Source organism: Phyllobates terribilis, unplaced genomic scaffold (assembly GCF_046119375.1).
Source record: "Phyllobates terribilis strain yellow unplaced genomic scaffold, ASM4611937v1 Scaffold_9__5_contigs__length_417890890, whole genome shotgun sequence".
Taxonomy (NCBI): Eukaryota; Metazoa; Chordata; class Amphibia; order Anura; family Dendrobatidae; genus Phyllobates; species Phyllobates terribilis.
In genome coordinates this window covers 308212817-308234825 of record NW_027362769.1, presented here as the reverse complement: position 1 = coordinate 308234825, position 22009 = coordinate 308212817, and the positions used below count along the sequence as shown (strand labels likewise).

The window sequence follows — 22009 nt, the reverse complement described above, 5'->3', positions numbered from 1 at the left end:
CTAAAGAAGCTGACTATTCACAGAGTGCTGTATCCAAGCATATTAATGGAAAGTTGAATGGAAGGAAAAAGAGTGGTAGAAAAAGGTGCACAAGCAACCGGGATAACTGCAGCCTTGAAAGGATTGTTAAGAAAAGGCCATTCAAAAATTGCTGCATTCAGAAATGTCCGAACTATCAAAATATAAAAACAATTAATCTGATCGTTAAACGATGTAACAAGAAAAATAATCAAAACGCCAGAATTAGACTTTTTTGGCCGCTCCAACATTGCAATAAAATGCAAGAAGAGGATGTCAAAACATTGTATCTACCCTAAAATGGGAGAAATATAAATGTCAGGTCAGGGCAAAAAAATAAACCCTCGCACAGCCACAGATCCCGAAAAATGAAAGCAGTACGGATCTACGGAAATGGCGACATAATCAAAAAAATTTTTCTTAGAAATTGTGGACATTCTTTTCACCACTTAAGTAAAAAAAAAATATATATAAATGCTTGGTATCTGCATACTCGTACTGACCTGGAAAATAAGATTTCCAAATCAGTTTTAGCATACAGTTAACATGGTAAGTAAATAAATTTAAAAAAAAAAGTATTGTGGAATTGTATGTTTTTTGCAATTTCACTACACTTGCAATTTTTTTACCATTTTGTAGTACACTATATGGTAAACTCACTGGTGTTCTTCAAAAGTACAACCTGTCCCGCAAAAAACAAGCCCTCATATGGATGTACTCGTATTGAGGGAAAAATAAAAAAGTTATGGCTCTGGGAAGAAGGGGAGGAAAAAACGAAAGCATAACAAATTGAAACTCGCCAGGTCATGAAGGGGTTAATCAAAGTAAAGGGAATTAGAAACCTTTCCAAATATTAGTAAATTTTGCAACAAAACCTTCAGGTCTCTGCTAAAAAGCTGAAGATGAATTTCACCTTTCAGTACAACTATGACCCGAAGCATACCTTCAAATCAACAAAAGAATGGGTTGGCAAGAAGAATATCAAAGTTTTTAAATGGCTCAGAGCCCAGAAAGAATCCAGGTGAAAATCTGTGGTTTGACACAAAAAGGGTATTACACAGGTGATGCCCTCACAATCTGACAGATTTAGAGAGTTACTACAACAAAAAAGTGGGCAAAGATTGCTAATTCTAGATGACCCATGCTGATAGACTCCTACCCAAAAACATTGAATCAATTTGATCGATGAATTCAATTTCAACAAAATATTAGTTTAAGGCTGTGTGCCCACGTTGCGGATTACAAGCGTTTTTGATGCGGAATTTCCGCAGTGGAAACGCTTGTAAAACGCTAGGTAATCCGCACCCCATAGTCCCCAATGGGATTCCGCAAGTTCTATGAACATGCTGCGGATTTTTCCGCAGCGTTTATGCTGCGTTCATAAATCCGCAGCATGTCAATTTATTTTGCGTTTCCGCAAGCGGAATTGCCTTTGTCCAATGCATTAAAAAACGCAAGGCAATTCCGCATGTGGAAAACGCGCGATAAACGCGTGCGGAATTCCGCATGCGTTTTTCCGGGAGAGGACTTGCAGGAATGAAGCAGAAATTTTCTGCTTCATTTCTGCAACGTGGGCACATAGCCTAAGAGTGTGTATTTATAGAAAATGTACAAGATATAGGCACTTCCACTCTCTGTTTCCAGGATTTTTCAGTATGGTTTATTAAAATACAACGATAAAACACAACGCGTTTTGGCTGGGTCAGCCTTCATCAGGTGAATAGTTCAAAAATAAAACATGCAACCCATTTACACATTTTCCGGTGCTAATAGTGGGCGGTGCTCATTTGAAAAGCAAATGCTTTCAAAGCACCTTTTCTATACTTTTCCTTAATTTCTTTCTTTCTTAAATTATAGGTGTATAGATACTGTATAATGCAATCAAATTTGTAAAAGCATACATGATCTCACATATCTGTTCGTGCAACATATTAACAAACATTTTGTACCAACCCTTAGGTCAGATCGGTTTTAAAAACAAAGTCTTTTTTTGAGTGTTAGACTTATTTCATATTATATTACATAAAATGATAATACAGACATGAATTTTATACAAATTATGTGTTATGAGTAAGAGATAGGTGATGTAATGTAATTTTTGAATGGTTTATTCTTTATTTTTTTGTTTCAGTAGTTTATTTATTTGGTTCTGTTTTTTGAAAATGTTTTTTTATATTTAATTTTTTATTTGTTTTTTTTTTATATCTAGAAAACAAGATGACTTATCTATAAATAAATTAAAATATATTCCTATTTTCTATGTATTGTCTATGTATTTGTTTTTTTGTGTTCTAATTTATTCTCAAATGTTGTCCAGGGCTTATTTCCTTTTTTTATCTACATTTTTATTTTAGTTTCACTAAGCTGTTTCTAAACTGTTCCTTTCAGACAAAAAATATTATACTAAAATCTCCACAGATCCTTCAGATCAATATGAAAAAGAATATAAAAATTTCATGGAAGATTCAATTAGATTCCAAATATTAAATAAAAAAGAAAAACTTTTTTTTTAACAAATCCAGCTCTAAATCTGGAAAAAATTTTATCATTAGCCCATAGTGCACAAAGATCAGAAAAATATCCCTGGAGGACCAATAATTTCAGGATGGGCTCACACACAAGTTCCCTTTCCCATTACATTGACCTCCCTTTTGCAAGAGTATGTTATAAAGTTGCCATCCTATCTAAGGGACTCAGCACAATTGATTATGGAAATAAAAAACAAAAGTTGGGAGGATGATTATTATTTTATTACTTTGCAGGTCACTGCACTTTACTTGAATATTGACTATAAACTAGGTCTGCAGACAATAAACCATTACCTCTTCACTCACCTGCTATAAGCCAGAACAAAAAAAACTTTTCTATTGTTCATCCTGCAACATATTTTTTTTCATTCCAGGATGAGCTATATCTTCAGTGGTTCGGTACAGCGATGGGGACGAGGCTCGTCCCCAGTTTCGCTAATCTTTTCATGGGGTGATTCGAGTCCCTATCGCTGATTATATCCAACATGTATACCAAAAAAATAAAATACTATCGCTGTTTCATAGATGACCTCTTTATCATCTGGCATTGTAAGGAGGTCAAAGCCACATCCTTTGTTAAAATGTTGAATAACAATTAGAGATGGGCGAACCCGAACAGCTAAGTTTGGGGTACGTACCGAACAACTACTGTTCGGGCACAGACCCCAAACACCGACTTCCTCAGGAAATTCATGTTACTGTTCGAGTCAAGGTTAGGGTGTTTCCCGCACTGTCTTCTGTGTGACAGTGCGGGAAACAGGGGCTCTGATAGGCGGTAACATTATTACCGCAGGTTAAAGTGCTGCAGGATCACGCTATCAGAAGTCAGCATGATCCCGCAGTTATGACTGTGACCTGCGGTAAAAAGCTTACTGCGGGTGACAGGTGTCAGCTGATGGGACTACTAGCCCCATAAGGCGACTCCTCCTGTCACAGTAAAGAGCCAGCGCAAGTTGTCTCTCATCTGTCGATGCCTGTGCGCAAAGTAAAAAAAAAGTTAAAATTATCAAATAAATATTAAAATAAAAAACACCATATACTCACCTACTCCCCGATGTCTTTGTCCCCTGTAAAAGAAAATAAATGAAAAAATACCATATACTAACCTTAACGCCTAATCCTTGATGCCCATGTCTCCTGTAATAAAGAAAAAATAATAAACCACCATAACTCACCTATCCAGTGTAATCCACATAATCACGAGTGTCCCAGGCAAATTTCATTAACAGAATAGCCACATTCGGGAGATCTGACTATTCTATTTGGCAGCTGGCGATACACTGACAGGAGCATAATCACTCCTGCAGTGTATCTCGCTGAGCTGTTGGGAGTAAGGTAACTGGAGTTCAATCAGCTGATGAGCTCTGGAGACCTCACTTACTGCACTGCCGCGTGAGAAAATTCTCACGCAGCATCTGTGTCGTAAGTGAGGTCATCGGAGCTCATCAGCTGATTGAACTCCAGTGACCTCTTTCACTGCAGCTCAGTGCTATGCACTGACACAGAAGTGATTACACTCCTGTGTCAGTGTGTAGCCTGCTGTCTTGTAGAACAGTCACATAAGTGACTGTCCTACAAATAATCCAACCACACTCTGGATTATTTCAGCGCGTCGGACAGGTGAGGGATATGTTCGTTTTTTATTTTCTGTTTTTTTACAGGGGACATTGGCTTCAGGAGATTAGGCGTTAGGTGAATATAACGGTATTTTTTATTTTTAAAGAAATATGTAAAAAACAGTGTGGACTTTTAGTTCCAATTAAAGATTTTTTCTTGCTGTGTCTTTATTTCTGAGTTTTTACTATGGGGTTAGTAATGGGGGCGTCTTATAGATGCCTCTCCATTATTAACCTGGGCTTCATGTGAGCTGCCAATTCAAGGCTGACATGAAACCAAACCCTATTACCCCACTTATCACCGCACCAGGGCAAGAGGGAAGAGCATGCCGAAGCTAAGTGCCAGATTTGGCGCACCTTATTGATGCACCATTTCTGGGGCGGCTGAGGACTGATGTCATTAGCCTCTGAGGGGGCCAGTATCCATGGCCCCTTCCATGGCTATTAATATATTAATATCAGCCCTCAGCTGTCTGTTTAGACTCTGCTGGTAAGATTTTATAGGGGGACCCTACGTTAATTTTTTATGGGGGTCCCCTGTAAACTATATCTATTAACCCCTTTACCCCCAAAGGTAGTTTGCATGTTAACGACCAGGTCAATTTTTTCAATTCTGACCAGTGTCACTTTACGAGGTAATAACTATGGAACGCTTCAACAGATATCACTGATTCTGAGAAAGTTTTTTCATGACATGTTATACTTCATTATAGTGGTAAAATATAGTTGATATGGCTGGTATTTATTTGTGAAAAAAATGGAAATTTGGCAAAAATATTGAAAATTTTGCAATATTCAAACTTTGAATTTTCATGCCCTTAGAGAGATATGTCACACAAAATAGTTAATAAATAACATTTCCCACATTTACATCAGCACAATTTTGGAACCAAAATTTTTTTTCTAAAAAAGTTATAAGGGTTAAAAGTTGACCAGCGATTTCTAATTTTTCAAACAAAATTTACAAAACCACTTTTTTAAGGACCACATCACATTTGAAGTGACTAGGAGGGGCCTTTATGACAGAAAATACCCAAAAGTGACACCATTCTAAAAACTGCACCCCTCAAAGTGCTCAAAACCACATTCAAGAAGTTTATTAATCCTTCAGGTGCTTTATAGGATTTTTTGGAATGTGGAAGGAAACAATGAACATTTACATTTTTTTCACAAAAATGTTATTTTAGACCCAATTTTTTATTTTTGCAAGGGTAACAGGAAAAATGGACCATAAAATTTGTTGTGCAAATTCACCTGAGCGCGCCAATACTCTATATGTGGGGGAAAACCACTGTTTGGGCGCACGGTAGGGTTCGGAAGGGAAAGAGCGCCATTTGACTTTTTGAATGTAAAATGTGCTTGAATAATTAGCGGACGTCATGTCATGTTTGGGGAGCACCTGATGTGCTTAAACAGTGGAAACCGCCCACAAGTGACCTTATTTTGGAAACTACACCCCCCAAGGATTTTATCAAGGGGTATAGTGAACATTTTGAAGCCAGAGGTACGACACAAAAATTGATAACATTAGGTCATCATATTGAATAAGTTGTCAATAGTTTTGAGCGCAAGTGCTCGCTACTTGAGTTTGCCTGGGGTACTTGGGTATGCACCAAGAATCGCGGGTGCTCGAGTGACATGCTCGAGTCCCCGCCCCGCATGTTTCACGATTGCTAGACACCCGTGAATGACAGGCAATCCCTGCGTGTTTTTTTGGGCTGTATAACAGCCCCGAAACATATGGGTCAGAGACTCGAGCATGTCACTCAAATACCCGCGATACTTGGTGCATACCCAAGCACCCGATGCAAACTCAAGTATCGAGCACTTGCGCTCAACACTAGTCGCCATATCGTCATCATTTTTTTTTCTTTACATTTGAAAAACTCCCAACCCAAACACAACCCTAACCCTAACCTAACCCCAACCCTAACAGAATCCTAACTCTAATACTAGCCCTAACACAATCCTAACCCTAACACAACCGTAACCCTAATACTAACCCGAACAAACCCTAATCCTAACACAACCCCAACCCTATCTAGAGGGATCCGTTTACTATAATGAGGCAGCAGAGTTACTCTGGACTCCATCTGGCCTCTATTTAGTGGTGTCCTTCTATACTTTGTAGCGCCACCTTTTCCTGCGATTACAGATGCAAGTCGCTTGGGGTATGTCTCTATCAGTTTTTCACATCGAGAGGCTGAAATTCTTGCCCATTCTTCCTTGCAAAACAGCTCAAGCTCACTGAGGTTGGATGGAGGGCATTTGTGAACAGCAGTTTTCAGCTCTTTCCACAGATTTTCGATTGGATTCAGGTCTGGACTTTGACTTGGCCATTCTAACACCTGGATACGTTTATTTTAGATCAATTCCATTGTAGATTTTGCTTTATGTTTGGGATCATTGTCTTGTTGGAAGATAAATCTCCATCCCAGTCTCAGGTCTTTTGCAGACTCCAACAGGTTTTCTTCCAGAATAGTCCTGTATTTGGCTCCATCCATCTTCCCATCAATTTTAACCATCTTTCCTGTACCTGCTGAAGAAAAGCAGGCCCAAACCATGATGCTGCCACCAACATGTTTGACAGTGGGGATGGTGTTTTGAGGGTGATGAGCTGTGTTGCTTTTACGCCAAACATATCGTTTTGCATTGTGGCCAAAAAGTTCGATTTTAGTTTCATCTGACCAGAGCACCTTATTCCACATGTTTAGTGCGTCTCCCAGGTGGCTTGTAGCAAACTTCAAACTAGACTTTTTATGGATATCTTTGAGAAATGGCTTTCTTCTTGCCACTTTTCCATAAAGGCCAGATTTGTGCAGTGTACGACTGATTGTTGTCCTATGGACAGACTCTCCCACCTCAGCTGTAGATCTCTGCAGTTCATCCAGAGTGATCATGGACCTTTTGGCTGCATCACTGATCGGTCTTCTCCTTGTTCGAGATGAAAGTTTAGAGGGACGGCCGGGTCTTGGTAGACTTGTAGTGGTCTTATACTCCTTCCATTTCAATATGATTGCTTGCACAGTGCTCCTTGAGATATTTAAAACTTTGGAAATCATTTTGTATCCAAATCCAGCTTTAAACTTCGCCACAACAGTATCTCGGACCTGCCTGGTGCGTTCCTTGGTCTTCATGATGCTCTCTGCACTTGAAACAGAACCCTGAGACTATCACAGAGCAGGTGCATTTATACGGAGACTTGATTACACACAGGTGGATTCTATTTATCATTACCAGTCATTTAGGACAACATTGGATCATTCAAAGATCCTCACTGAACTTCTGGAGTCAGTTTGCTGCACTGAAAGTAAAGGGGCAGAATAATATTGCACGCCCGACTTTTCAATTTTTAATTTGGTAAAAAAGTTTAAAATATCCAATAAATTTCGTTCCACTTCACGATCATGTCCCACTTGTTGTTGATTCTTCCCCCAAAAATTTGAATTTTATATCTTTATGTTTGAAGCCAGAAATGTGACAAAAGGTAGAAAAGTTCAAGGGGGCCAAATACTTTCACAATGCACTGTATAAATATATATGTATATATAATAATATATATATATATATATATATATATATATATATATATACACACTTTTTTTTTACATACTGTGACAGAGTCACTGGTATGGTATATGAGGGGAGATATGTGTTGCACAGGATGCTAGCCCGTGTGAACTGAAACCAGTGGACTTTCTGCCAGCAAGTTATATGCTGGTGGGTTAACTCACTTAAAGGGCTTGGTTTTAGGGGAATGACATAGTGATGCGAGGGACATCATTTCCCATACCTCCACCTCAAGGTGTGGCTGAGCATCGTTTAAATGTTCAGCACTGTTTTTTTTTTCTTTGTGTTGTGTTTGGAGAGGAAAGGTCTCCAGACTGGACAGCCATAGCTCAGGAGGGAGCTAAAGGCTGGACATAACCTGTTTGAGCGACCCACACACATATATGGACTCAGCTAGAGTTTATCTTTTGTTGTGTTGTTTTGCCAAGTAAGGCTGTGTTTATTTTGCTGGAGTGCAGAGCTTTATGGTGTTAATAAAGCCTGCAAAGAAACCCGGGTTCCTGAGTCTACTTCCAGAAGCGGCCGAGTGAGGCATCATACCACAGTTGGTGCGAGAGTGCGTGCAAAATTCCAGCAACATGTGTACATGCCACAGAGACCAGTGGATGTCCTGGGTAAAGGCCACCAGCCAGCCAGAGAAGTCCAGCAGCATGGAGGAGCTCATTAAGCACCTGGTCCAAAGCCAGCAGAGCATGCAGCAACTGCTTTGCAGACCCAGCAGAGCATGCAGCAGACCCAGTAGAGCATGCAGCAGCACAGAGAACAGCTTCAGCAGCAACAGGAACAGCAGCAGGAGACAAAAACTCCTGATACAGCAAATCCAGCAGCAGCAAAGACAGATGGAGCTCCTAGCAGGGGAGATCCGTGGCAGGACATCCGCTCCACCCCCAGATCCAGGTGAGGACGCACATGTCAGGAAAACGGTAAGGAGAACCTTACAGAAGATGACGTTGAGGCGTTCCTGACTGTTTTTGAAAGGATGGCGGAACGGGAGAAATTACCTCAGGAGCACTGGGCGGAAGTTCTGGCGCCATATTTGACCGGGGAGCCGCAGAAGGCCTATTACGATCTGACTTTACAAGACGCAAAGGAGTACACAAAATTAAAAACCAAGATATTGGCATGCTCAGGAGTGACAATATCTGTCAGAGCGCAAAGGGTCCACCACTGGGCGTATGCTGGCGACAAACCTCCACGCTCACAGATGTTCGACTTGTTACATCTAGTTCAGAAGTGGCTGCAGCCAGAGTCTTACACTCCTGCCCAGATGGTTGAGCGTGTGGTGATGGACAGGTTCATCCATTCCCTACCCAGGCCGGTGCAGACCTGGGTGGCCCAGGGCGATCCTTGGAATGCGGACAACCTTGTTGGCCTGGTAGAGAGGTACCAAGTTGTGGAAAAATCCCTAGGGAAAAACGACATAATCACCTCCCCCTAATGGAGTGCCCAAAAGGGGGTGTGTTCACCACGGAAAGGGTTCAGAGCCACAACTGGGGGGCATCCCACTTCCACTGAAGGTTCCGCAAGGACTGTTAAGGATGTGATCTGTTGGCGGTGTTGCAATCTGGGACATGTAGCCGCCCAGTGTCATACATCTGCTGAGCCAATGGACTGCAGCCTAGGCAGACGATGTTCATATTATGCTTACCCAGCCTGCTGTGTGGACTGACAACCCAGCGAGGGCCCGCAGGCGTTTGCCATATCCGTTAACGGAGTGATGGTCCTGGAGCTGTTGGACTTTGGGAGTCTGAAAACCTTAATCAGTGCCACCCTTCCCCACCAGCTGATCCCTACCAAATCTGTGGGCGTCCGCTGCATACATGGGGATGCCAAGAACTACCCGGTGGCTAGAGTGACAGTCGGAACACAATGTGGCGCCCAATCGTACAAGGTCGGGTGGTCAGGGACCTGATACATCCCGTCACTTTGGGGAGCGATTTTCCCTTGTTCTGGGACTTGTGGGGGAAGGGATCCAGACCGAGTCCCGTGGAAAAAATCCAGGACCCTAGAGAAATACTCCGCTCGACATTGGAAGTGGATGAGTTCCCACTATGTGTCCTTGTCGGCGACGAGGATGAGACTGTGTCTGAGGTGGTTGACCTCTCTGAATTAGAAGTGCCTGGAGAGAACTTTGGGTCAGCTCAGGTTTGGGACTTGACCTTGAAAGGGGCGTGGGATAATGTTACTGTTTGTAATTGTGTTGCTCAAGAGCCGGGGGCGGACATCAGGTACCCACACTTTGCAGTTCAGGGGGAGCTATTATACCGGGTGACCAAACTAAAAAGTGAAGAGGTAGTGGAACAGCCGATAGTTCCAGGTTCAAACCATCAGAGGATATTAAACATGGCACACTCACATATTCTGGGGGGACACCTAGGGGTTGAGAAAACCCAGAAGAGAATAATAAGGAGGTTTTATTGGCCAGGATGTTATTGGGAAATCTTAAACTATTGTAGGTCTTGCCCCACCTGCCAGATAACCGCGCCCACCTCCCACTTCTGTAGTCCCTTAGTTCCACTACCTGTCATAGAGGTTCCCTTTGAGAGGATTGCCATGGACCTCGTGGGTCCCTTAATTAAATCGGCCCGGGGCCACCAATACATCCTGGTGGTCATAGACTATGCGACCCGGTACCCCGAAGCGGTACCCCTAAGGAACTCGTCCAGTAAAAGTATAGCCTGAGAGCTAGTTCATATTTTTGCTCGGACAGGTCTGCCAAAAGAGATTTTGACAGACCAAGAAACCCCCTTCATGAGCAAGGTGATGAAAGAGCTATCCAGAGTCCTTCAGATTGCCCAGATTCAGACCTCAGTTTATCATCCGCAGAACGACGACTTAGTGGAACGCTTCAATAAGACCTTAAAGGCGATACTCAAGAATGTCGTTGAAAAGGATGGGCGAGGCTGGGACTACCTGCTCCCATTTCTGCCTTTCTCTGTCAGAGAAGTTCCTCAAGCCTCCACTGGCTTCTCTCCATTTCCAGTATGGACGGCATCCAAGAGGTATCCTAGACATCGCCAAAGAAACCTCGGAAGCCGAGGTCACGCGCCACCGGAGCATCATCGAACATGTCGTCCAGTTACAAGAGAGAATGGCGAAGGTGATGCCCATCGTTAAGGAACATCTCCTCCAGGCGCAGGAAGGCCAGGCGAGGGTGTATAGTTCCAACCTGGGGATCGCGTCCTGGTTCTTATTCCCACCATTGAAAGTACGTTTCTGGCCAAGTGGCAAGGCCCATATGAGGTGGTGGAGAAGCTCGGTGAAGTGAACTACAGAGTCCACCAGCCTGGCTGAAGAAAGCCACACCAGGTGTACCATGTAAACCTGCTCAAGCCTTGGAGAGATAGGGAGCCCGTGGGAACTCCTTGCCTGGGAGCCATTCCCGAAGGCCAGGTGGAAGATGTCACGATAGCGGAGACCCTTTCGCCAGCCCAGAAGCAACAGTGTCGAGAACTGCTACAGCAGAATCAGGACCTGTTCTCAGAGTTGCCGGGGCATACCCAGGTGGTAGAACAGGACATGCTAACAGAGCCACATATAAGGGTGAACCTGAAGCCATACAGGATTCCTGAAGCACGCCGGGAGGTGATCTCGGCGTGCTTCAGTATAGTATAGTAATTGGATAAAGGTCATTAATTGTCTTTTTAATCTTTTTAAATAGTGAAGAATATGGTTCAATACAAAGATCATGATTCATGACTCAACCCATTCATATAGAATACACAAGAATTTTTGAATCTATTGAAGTTCAATTATGCGCTTTTGCCCCTCCTTTTTTTCTTTTTTATATGTTTTTCCTTTTTTATATTTAATTTTCTATTTTTATTAGTTTTTATTATCATTAAATCTACTTAATAAATTAGGGACACTGCCCCTTTAAGAAGCGATGTGGCATGAATGGGATATATCTTTCCAATGTGGAATTGGTGTTGTGAATTGTGTGCCACACAGGATACATGCCTCCATTGTTTCCCACTTTGGTGGGCATCCAGCCCCAGCTAATGGGTGTGCTTACGAAGTTGGATTGATCACTCAGCCTAAATATATACAAGTGGGCAAATCAGTGTTCCCTATGTCAATTTTGGATTGATTTTCCAATTAAAACTATTAAGTTTTGTGACATGCAACTATGTTGTCTCCTTTGTGGATGAAGTTTTGGTTAAGCAATATACAATGATATTAAGAAGAACTGGCACTGGCGCTTTGAATGATATATTTTGCCCTCATTGAGAATGGAATTGGAGAATTCATGGCGCTTTCAGCGCATGCGCCGGAGAGACGCGCACTTCCTTTGTTTTTTTCAATACTGACATGCGCAGTGTAATGAATAGGACGCCAAACTCGGTGTGTGTGTTGTGTATTTTGAATGGGGTAAGTCATTAAATGATAAACTATAGTATACAGCTGATATGGAATTGCTAATTAACTTTTATAAAGCCAAAATGAAGCTTTTACTGTATGCACATTATTTCAGTTCACTTTATTGTAATACTATTATCAAGTAAATTGTATTCACTATATGCGATCATGTTTAAATATTATGATGTTCTCCTATTATGTAAAATTTGTTAATAACTAGTATAAACTACGATGGCATAAAAAACCTGTATGTGCACTACTATGTTGCTTTAGAAAGGTTCTCCCTACAGAATCGAAACGTCGCCATGATGGGCCATTAAACAGCACTTTTTTGCTTAAACACTGAATGGTAAGATGCCTCCTACTTTTTTATCCTATATTGAAGGTTGGTCTATACTGGGGAGGCTCTGCACCCAGACATTATATGCTGGTGCTCCCTCTGTCTTTAAGTTTTCCATATATCTATCCATATATCTATCTGTATATCTATCTATTATCTATCCATATATCTATCTGTTGTGGTAGAGTCGCTCGCTCTGCTGCACTCGGAGGTAGATACAGGACACTGCATCTTTAAATGACTTGGTGGTTTATTGTAGGGCGCAGCATAAACCACGGTCAAGTGCATAACATAAACATAGCCTTTCTGGCATAACAGGAAATATAAAGGAAAAAGGTACAGAACAGTCTTTATTTTGGCCGAGGTCCGACCACTCAGGGTTAGCAAGAGCACATGGTCCAGTTTTAGCACAAACACAAGCTCCTCTCTCCCAGAAGTCAGCTTCCACACACTGAACACCACCTGAGTGAAAAGGCTGGCTATTCAAAGCCCAGACCCCACCCTGGGGTGGAGATATGGTGGATGGCCTCCCTCCTGCACTACAGCCATCCACCTATAAAACACATCCTTTTTAAATGGCTGTTTAACCCTCTCTGCACCTAGTATGCAGGAGAAGCTTACATTTTTCACATCACTGAAGCTAATAGCCTCAGTGAAACATATCTCCCCTCCAGTATTAGGTCAGTGACTTTGTCACATATCCCCCACCTCTGCCCAAAGCCGGGGGTTTTGGCACCTTCTCTTACTAAACATGGAAGTCTGGACAGGGCATCTGCGTTATCATGTAGTTTTCCGGGCCTGTGCTCCACTGAAAAACTAAAGTCCTGGAGTGCCAGGAACCACCTAGTCACCAGGGCATTCTTCCTTATCCTTTCCCTTATCCACCTTAGGGGAGCATGATCTGACACTAGCCTGAACTTCTGGCCTTATAAATAGTATCTCAGGGTGTCAATTGCCCACTTGATGGCCAGGCACTCTTTTTCCACAATAGCATAGTTCTTTTCACAGGCTGAGAGTGTCATGCATAGAGTGGGAAAGACTAAGTGCAACACGAAGAGATGAGGGGAAGGAAGCCCAGACACTAGGGAAAGAGGGAGTGGAGACCCCTAAGCAGATCTAATAACACCCTGCCGTCCCTATATTGGTTCCACACCAATAGCCGAGCAGGAAACCTAAGCCATGTATACCCCTAGAGCTAGGCCCTAGATAGAGAGGGGGTGAGCACTGGTCAGTCCCCACTATAAACTAAACACAACAAAGGAGACAAACAAGGGGGGGGGGACTTAGCTTGAGCAGGCAGCAGAGGGATAACAGCTAATGTCCTCCATGGGCACCAGAGAGGATGCTAGCAGACTGCTATAGCTCCTAGCCTTCACAAGGGAAAATAAGAACATCACCGGCGACTCCCTGAAGCAGACAGAGTTTATAAATACCCAGACAAGGGTGTGTCAATCAGAGCAGGAGGGAAGTTGAAGCTGGGTCCAAAAATCAGAAGGATTAAGAAGGCGTCTGCAATACCAAACGCAGTGACCTTCTGCAGCCAGATGCAGAGCGACTGTCTGTTACATTTGACACACCCGTGACAGTGCCCCCCCTTCTACGAGTAGCCAACGGACACTCAGGACCAGGTTTCTCAGGATAAGAGGTGTGTAATGAACGAACCAGCCTTGGGGCATTCACCTCTGATGCTGAAACCCACATCATTTCCTCTTGACCATAACCGTTCCACTGCACCGAGTATTGTAGGGAACGACGTTGGAGACGAGAATCAACAATCCTTGTAACCTGAAACTCCAGATTACCATCAACCATTATTGAAGGCGGTGGTAGGAGTGAGGACTCAAGAGGTTCCACTTCTTTCTTGAGCAGAGACTTGTGAAAGACATTGTGGATCTTAAGGGCCTGAGGTAACTCAAGACGAAATGCTGCTGAGTTTATGACGGCAGTTATTTTATAGGTACAAATAAATCAAGGTCCCTGGCAAGCTTTTTCTGTCAGCCATACATTTGGACCTGTCTCCCAAGATCTTCAAATAACTCAGAACCCCCGCCAAACCAATGAGAGCGACAAAGCAAAATGTTCCTCCTCGGGAACTCCCGAAGCCCCTCCCCCCTAAAAGTACCAAACTGTGGATGGTCACCATATGCCGTATGCACCAACGAACGGTGATCTGCCGGTAGATTCTTGACTATAGTTATTAATAGCAAATTCTGACAGCGGTAAGTAGGATGCCCAATCCTCCTGATTTTCAGAGACAAAATACCTGAGGTATGTCTCCAAATTCTGATTAACACGCTCGGTCTGCCCATTCGACGGAGGATGGAAGGCAGAGGGAAAGGACAGCAGCACCCCCAATCGAGAACAGAATGCTTTCCAGAACTTGGAAACAAACTGGGTCCCCCGATCTGACACCACATTGGAGAGAACCCAGTGAAGATTCACAATCTCATTTATAAACACCTGAGCAAGAGTCTTGGCATTCGCAAGTGCTGGTAATGCGACGAAGTGAACCATTTTACTGAACCTATCTACAACCACCAAAACCACAGTTTTATCAAAACAGTAGATAATGAAAGCTGCACTCACCCTCTTCATATAGTAAAAAGTCCTTTATTTCATCATAATGGTAAAAACAGTGGAAAGCAGGGAAGGATGACAGCTGTTTCACGCTTCAGTTAGCGCTTCTGCGGGTCCATGTGAAACAAGACGGAAACCTCACTTCCTTTAACAGGTGCCAATTAGGTTCACACCAGAACATAAATTAAAATCTATAAAAGCATTGAGAAATAGAATCGATCATTAAGCCCTAAAGGGCCGGTGGCATTTACACGAGAGATCTATTTAGCTTCTCTCTGTAGCAAAAACTTGTTATGATTGCCACCTCTAGATGGAAAATTTACTTGCTCCAAACCGGCAAATCTCAGTACTTGGGAATCGGCATTATGGATTTCATTCATGTGTGAAATAAATAGTTGGGAACCCTTTTTTGTAATAATTGAATGAAAGTGTTCTCTGATGCGGATAAACAAAGGGCGAATTGTTTTGTCTATATAATAAAAATCGCATGGGCAGAAGATTACATAGACTGTTAATTTAGACCTACAAGTTCTAAAATCTCTGACAAGATGTGTAATGGGTTTGGGTTCCTGGAGAACTGGGCCGACTTGTCAGTTGGCTATAGGTTCTACGCTAGGGACGGGCTGCACCCTCAATGGGGAGGGTGCAGCTGTGCTGGGGAAGAAAATGGCTAGAAAGTTGGAAGAGTGTTTAAACTAGGGATTTCGGGGGGAGGGTATTCTCTGATGCGGATAAATAAAGGGCGAATTGTTTTGCCTATATAATGAAAACCGCATGGGCAGAAGATTACATAGACCGTGAATTTAGACCTACAAGTTATAACATCTCTGACAAGATGTGTAATAGAACCAATACGTAAAGGATTATTAGTAAGATGCCTATCATAAAAGGAACAGGATCCACGTTTAAAACTTCCAGTTGGAATAGATTTTTGGAGCCAATTTGTAGATTCAACTGTAAGTCTGTGTTCACTAATGATATCTCCAATATTATGACTTATCTTATAAGAAACTATGGGCTTGTGACTAGCAGTCTCTGCAAGATCCTTGTCACTTTCAATTAGTTGCCAATTTTTGAAAATGGCTCTTCTAATAATGGCATTGACTGGACAATGCTTGAAAACAAAAACAAATCTTTGAGGAAAATTAATTTTGAGCCTTTTATTCTGCCTATGTAATAATTCAGATTGTGAAAATTTGCAAGCTTTTTCAAATGTGGTGTTCAATATTTCCAGTGGGTAACCTCTATCTAAAAAAATCACTTTTAATTCATTTGCTTGTTCTACAAAAGAGGCATCATTATTATTAATTTTTCTAAGCCGTAAAAATTGTCTGTAAGGTAAAGCATTTTTTGTATGTAATGGATGGGTACTGTGTTAATGAAGAAGGGAGTTAGTAGACGTAAGTTTTTTGAAACCTTTAGTGCAAATTTTATCATTTTTAATTGATACTGAAAAGCCCAAAAAGTTAAGTGCTAACCCACCAAATTTAGAAGTGAACTGCATATGAAAGGTATTAGATGTATTAAGGTATGTTACAAAATCTGAAAAATATTGATTTGTCCCAGCCCAAACAATAAATACATCATCTGTATAATGTAAATATAGTTTGATGAATTTAATGAATAGATTTTTAATGGTAAAAATATACAAGTGCTCAAAATGGGCGAGAAAAAGTTTAGCATATACACAAGCTGCCGGGGTCCCCATCGCGGTCCCTGTGCGTTTATTATACCATTTGTTTAAAAATTGGAAGCTGTTATATGTTAGAATGAAATCTAAACTTTCCGTTGTGAACGCTATGAAATCTTCATTTTTAATAGAATTTTGCAAAAAATGTTTGGCATCTATACCAGCATGATGGGGAATTCTGGTGTATAGACTAACAACGTCTAGTGAAACTAACGAAAAATCAGGTTGTCATTCAAAATTTTCCAAGGCTAATAAAAAATCACCGGTATCCTTTATGAAAGAAGGGACATTTTTTAACAAAGGTTTTAATAGTCAATCCAAATATTGTGAAAGTGGTTCAATCAAAGAACCCACCCCAGATATAATAGGGCGACAGAGAGGATTAGACACCGACTTATGGAACTTAATGGTATACCAATATGGTTTTGCGGGAAAATCAGAGAATAATTTCTCAGCCCATTTTTTAGATAAAGCACTCTCTTACACATATTTCCTCAATAAAGTCCGCAATGATATTTTATATTTGGCTGTAGGATCCCCTGGTAATACAACATACATGGAGGAATCTGACAATTGTGACAATGACTCAGCAATATAGTCATCTTTATGTACAGTGGTGGCCAAAAGTATTGGCACCCTTGCAATTCTGTCGGATAATACTCCGTTTCTTCCTGAAAATGATTGCAATCACCATCCAAAACCTGACAAATTCAATGGACGAGAGAGTTCAGAAGCTCCTTTCGAACAAGGGGTCCTATGTGCAAATGTAACATCACCTAGAAAAAAGTTTTGAGTTGAAAACTGTTTGATTTCAGTTTGTAATAACCTTCTAATGCTTATAATTTCAAAAACGACCATTTTTTTGTTCTTTATTAAAATGAAAAGGTTGAAAACTCTGCTGTGCATAATAATTTGGAACATGCATTTTGAGTGCAGTTTGAGTTTTTTATTTTTTTAAAAATATACTGTTATCATAGGCAGCTTGTACAAAAACCTTTCAATTGTACTCTAATAGTTATTTGACTGGAAAATTACAATGACTGCAATTCATATAGGTCATTTGGGAAAATCTGAGAAAATATTATTTGCATAATAATTTGGAACACAGTGTATATAAATCCATGCCGGTTGCATTGATTTATATAGTGTGACCAAGTTGTCAAGCAATTTCCAACTGATGCTAAAATCGCTTGGAAAGACGGATTTTGGTAAGAACTTACCTGTAAAATCCTTTTCAGCGAAGGAAGGAAGGGAGACACAGACATTACTAGTGGGTAGGCGGAGCCCACACAGGACAGAACACCTCAGATTACAAAAAAGTGTTGACCGGCCCCTCCAGCTTGGGCTCCTCCTACTCCAGCTCTCCAGTCCGTACACAAGCTAAGGAAGAGCAATTAACACCAGCGGAGCAACACAACCCCTTCTGAAAAACTTAAAAAAAAGCAAGAAGACAGGTTATGCATATAACAGAAAAAACCACACAGTCCCAGGTACTACTCACTGGACCTGACCACTGCGATGAGCTGGCAATGCTGGAACAGAGCCTTAGCGCGCCGACCCCAGCCCAGATAACCGCCATCAGAGAAGGGTCATGCCGCATCTGAAAACACAACAACACACTTCTGCCATGGGAGGGAGCTGTGTCTCCCTCCCTTCCTTCGCTGAAAAGGATTTTACAGGTAAGTTCTTACCAAAATCTGTCTTTCAGCAGCAGAATGGAAGGAAGGGAGACACAGACATTACTAGTGGGACGTCCCAAAGCAGTCCAGAAATTAAGGGTGGGAAAAAACAACAAAGGCAGATTCCCAACAACTTAGATAAATGCGCAACCAGCGCTAAACACAAGTTAAGGAGATAACCTAAACTACAGCCGCCTGCAGGACCCTACGTCCTAAGGCCGCATCCGCGGAAGCACTGACGTCCACCTTATAAAACTTTGTAAAAGTGTGGACGCAGCGCCAGGTAGCCGCCCGGCAGAGTTGAGCTGCCGAGGCCCCTTGATGAAAAGCCCACGATGAACCCACAGCTCTCGTGGAGTGAGCTCGAATCTTAATTGGGCAAGGCTCGCCCTTAAATCGTTAAGCTTCTAAAATGGCCGACCGAATCCATCGAGCTATAGTGTCCTTGGAAGCTCGTTGACCACGACGACGACCTGCTGGAATCACAAAAAGTGAGTCCGACTTCCGAAAACCTTGAGTAATAGACAAATAGAACTTTAACGCCCGCACCAAATCCAAAGTGTGCAAGGCCCATTCCTTGGCTCTGGACAGAGCGAGGGCAACACAATATCCTGGTTAACATGAAATTGTGACACCACCTTAGGTAGAAAGTCGCCCCGTGTGCGAAGCACTACACGATCCAGGTGAAACTCCAGAAAAGGAGGCGAGCAAGAAAGAGCCGCCAACTCAGAAACCCTTCTGAAAGAGGTGACCGCCACCAGGAAGGCAACCTTCCAGGAAAGCAATGAAAGGCTAACAGAGTCCATAGGCTCAAAAGGCCCATGTTGAAGAGCCTCCAAGACAAGATTGAGCCGCCAAGGAGTCACAAGTGCCTTCCGCGGCGGAAATTGACGGATTACCCCGCGAAAAAAGGAACGTACGTCCCTACGCGAGGCGATAGCCTTCCGAAACAGCAAGGATAGAGCGGAAACCTGACCCTTCAGGGTGCTAACTGCCAAACCCTTGTCCAGCCCATACTGCAAAACGGCCAACAAATTGGGAATGGAAAAAATCCTGGGGTTCCTTGAAGAACCCGAACACCACGAGAAGAAGGCTTCCCAAGTCTTGTGATAAATCCTAGTGGTAGCAGGACCCCTGGCCGCTCGCAGAGTGGCAATGACTTCGGCTGAAAATCCTTGACGGGTCAAGATTTCGGTCTCAAGAGCCACGCCGTCAAACGCAGAGACTTCAGGTCCGGATGACGAATGGGCCCCTGGGTTAACAGGTCCGGGTGAAGTGGAAGTGGAAGCGGAGGCACTGCCAGAAGCGACACCAGCGTTGAGAACCACGTCCTCCTTGGCCAATCTGGGGCCACCAACATAGCCGAGACTCTCTCCAGTTTGATCCGACGTAACACCAGAGGAAGTAAGGATATCGGCGGAAACACATAGATCAGCTCGAATTGGTCCCACGCAGCCACTAGAGCATCCACCGCCACAGCCTCCGGGTCCTTGTACCTGGACATGAACGTCGGTAACCTGGCGTTGAACCTGGATGCCATCAAATCCACTTGGGGAGTTCCCCAACGGGAGCACAGTAGTGTAAAAACTTCCGGATGAAGACTCCATTCTCCGGGATCCACCTTCTCGCGACTGAGGAAGTCCGCCGTGATATTCTGGACTCCTGGGATGTGAATCGCGGAGATGGCTGAAACCCTGGCTTCGGCCCATACCATGATCCAAGAGACCTTCATCATGAGCCTGGAGCTCCTCGTCCCACCTTGATGGTTGATATACGAGGCCGCCGTCGCGTTGTCTGTCTGCACTCGGACTGGCAGACCACTTAAAGGGACCGTCCAGTGTTGGAGGCAAAGGAAAATCGCCCTCAATTCTGGATGTAACCACCATCCTAGAGACTCTCGCACCCTGTGGTAGATGATGACACTGCGATCCAGCGAAGCCTGCGATCGATCCCAAAGGGTCAGAATGAGCATTTGGAGACCCCTGGAATGAAATTGAGCAAACGGGACCGCTTCCATTGACGCCACCATGAAACCCAGAAGGCGCATACACCTTCGAAGGGACATTGCTGTCGAAGACTTCATAACCTGTACATGTTGACGAAGACTTGCTTGCTTGTCCGGAGGCAAGGATACCACTGCCCGTACCATGTCGAAGTGCATCCCCAAAAACAGGATTGACTGCGACGGTTCCAGAGATGACTTCTTCCAACTGACTAGCCATCCGAAGTCCTCCAGGAGCTGAAGGGATAGATTGCGAGCCCTCACTGCCTCCTCCTCTGTGGACGCCACAATCAAAAGGTCGTCTAGGTAGGGAAGAATTGTCATCCCCTGCCTTCGAAGGATCGCCATGAGAGGCGCCAGAATTTTTGTAAAAACTCTGGGCGCTGATACCAACCCGAATGGCAGGGCCACAAACTGGTAATGGTCCTGACCTATGGCAAAACGTAGGAAGCGCTGGTGAGCCTTTCCGATGGGAATATGCAAATAAGCGTCGCGAATGTCGATTCACACTAAAAAATTGTTCTGCGACAGAGCCGCCACAACTGAGCGAAGCGACTCCATGCGGAATTTCCGGGTCCGGACATGCAGATTCAATTTTTTGAGATCCAAAATGGGGCGAAATTTGTCCTCCTTTTTGGGGACCACAAAGAGGTTGGAGTAAAACCCCCTTCCCCAATCCTCCGGCGGAACCGGCACCACCACACCATTCTGCAGAAGGGAATCGACCTCCCGCCGTAGAGCGGTAGCTAGCTCGGGCTCTGACGGAATGCGAGATTGACAAAATCTGTCCGGGGGTCGAGAAAGAAACTCTATGAAATAGCCTGCCGACACAACCCGCGTCACCCAGGCGTCTGAAACGTGGGACGCCCAAGTCGACTCGAACTGGAGCAGGCGACCCCCGACTCGAGGACCCTCGAGTGAAACCCTGGCGTCAGTCCGCCTTAGCAAGCTTTTTGTCAGCTTCCCGTTTGTCTTGACGGAAGTTCTGTTTCCAGGGAGTGCGGGATTTCTGAGAAATCTTTTTTCCCGAAAACGAGGGACGACCCGATACCCAAGAGGGCTGACCGAACCGTCCCCTGGGCCGAAAGGGCCGCCGACTACTACCGGCACTAGACTTGCCAGACGCAGAAGCCACAGCTCTACGCTGCGGTAAAGCCGTTTCTTTTGCCTTGGCCTTCGCAATTAGTTCCGTGAGGTCAGACCCAAACAGCTGACCACCCTTGTAAGCTAAACACAGCAAACCTTGCTTGGAAACCGCGTCTCCGGTCCACTGCTTAAGCCACAGTGCTCTTCTGACTGTGACAGCCGAGGATTGCGCCCTGGACAGCAGTGACGTAGTATCCAGAACTGCATCTCTGCCATATCGCGCTGCCTCTTCCAACAACTTGAAAAGCCCTTCTACCTCGGATAGCGGGGATCCATCTTGCCACGCCGTCCGTAGGCGGTCCAACCACCTCAGGGAAGCTTCACCAGCACACATGGCTCCTAAAGCCGCTCTGAATCCATGACCCGCGGCCTCGTAGATGGATTTAGCCGCCATCTCCGTTTTTCTGTCCAGCGGATCCTGCAGACTCGCCTTCCCTTTAACAGGAAGTAATGAAGATTTGCTAAGCTGGGATAAAGGGACATC

The 22009-nt window shown here is 43.6% G+C and overlaps 1 protein-coding gene across 4 annotated transcripts in view; it reads right to left on the bottom strand.

Moving 5' to 3' along the window:
• Window positions 1-22009, bottom strand: part of HIBCH (3-hydroxyisobutyryl-CoA hydrolase) — a 535761-nt gene that overhangs the window by 44345 nt on the left and 469407 nt on the right. The gene's annotated exons all lie outside the window — the stretch shown is intronic.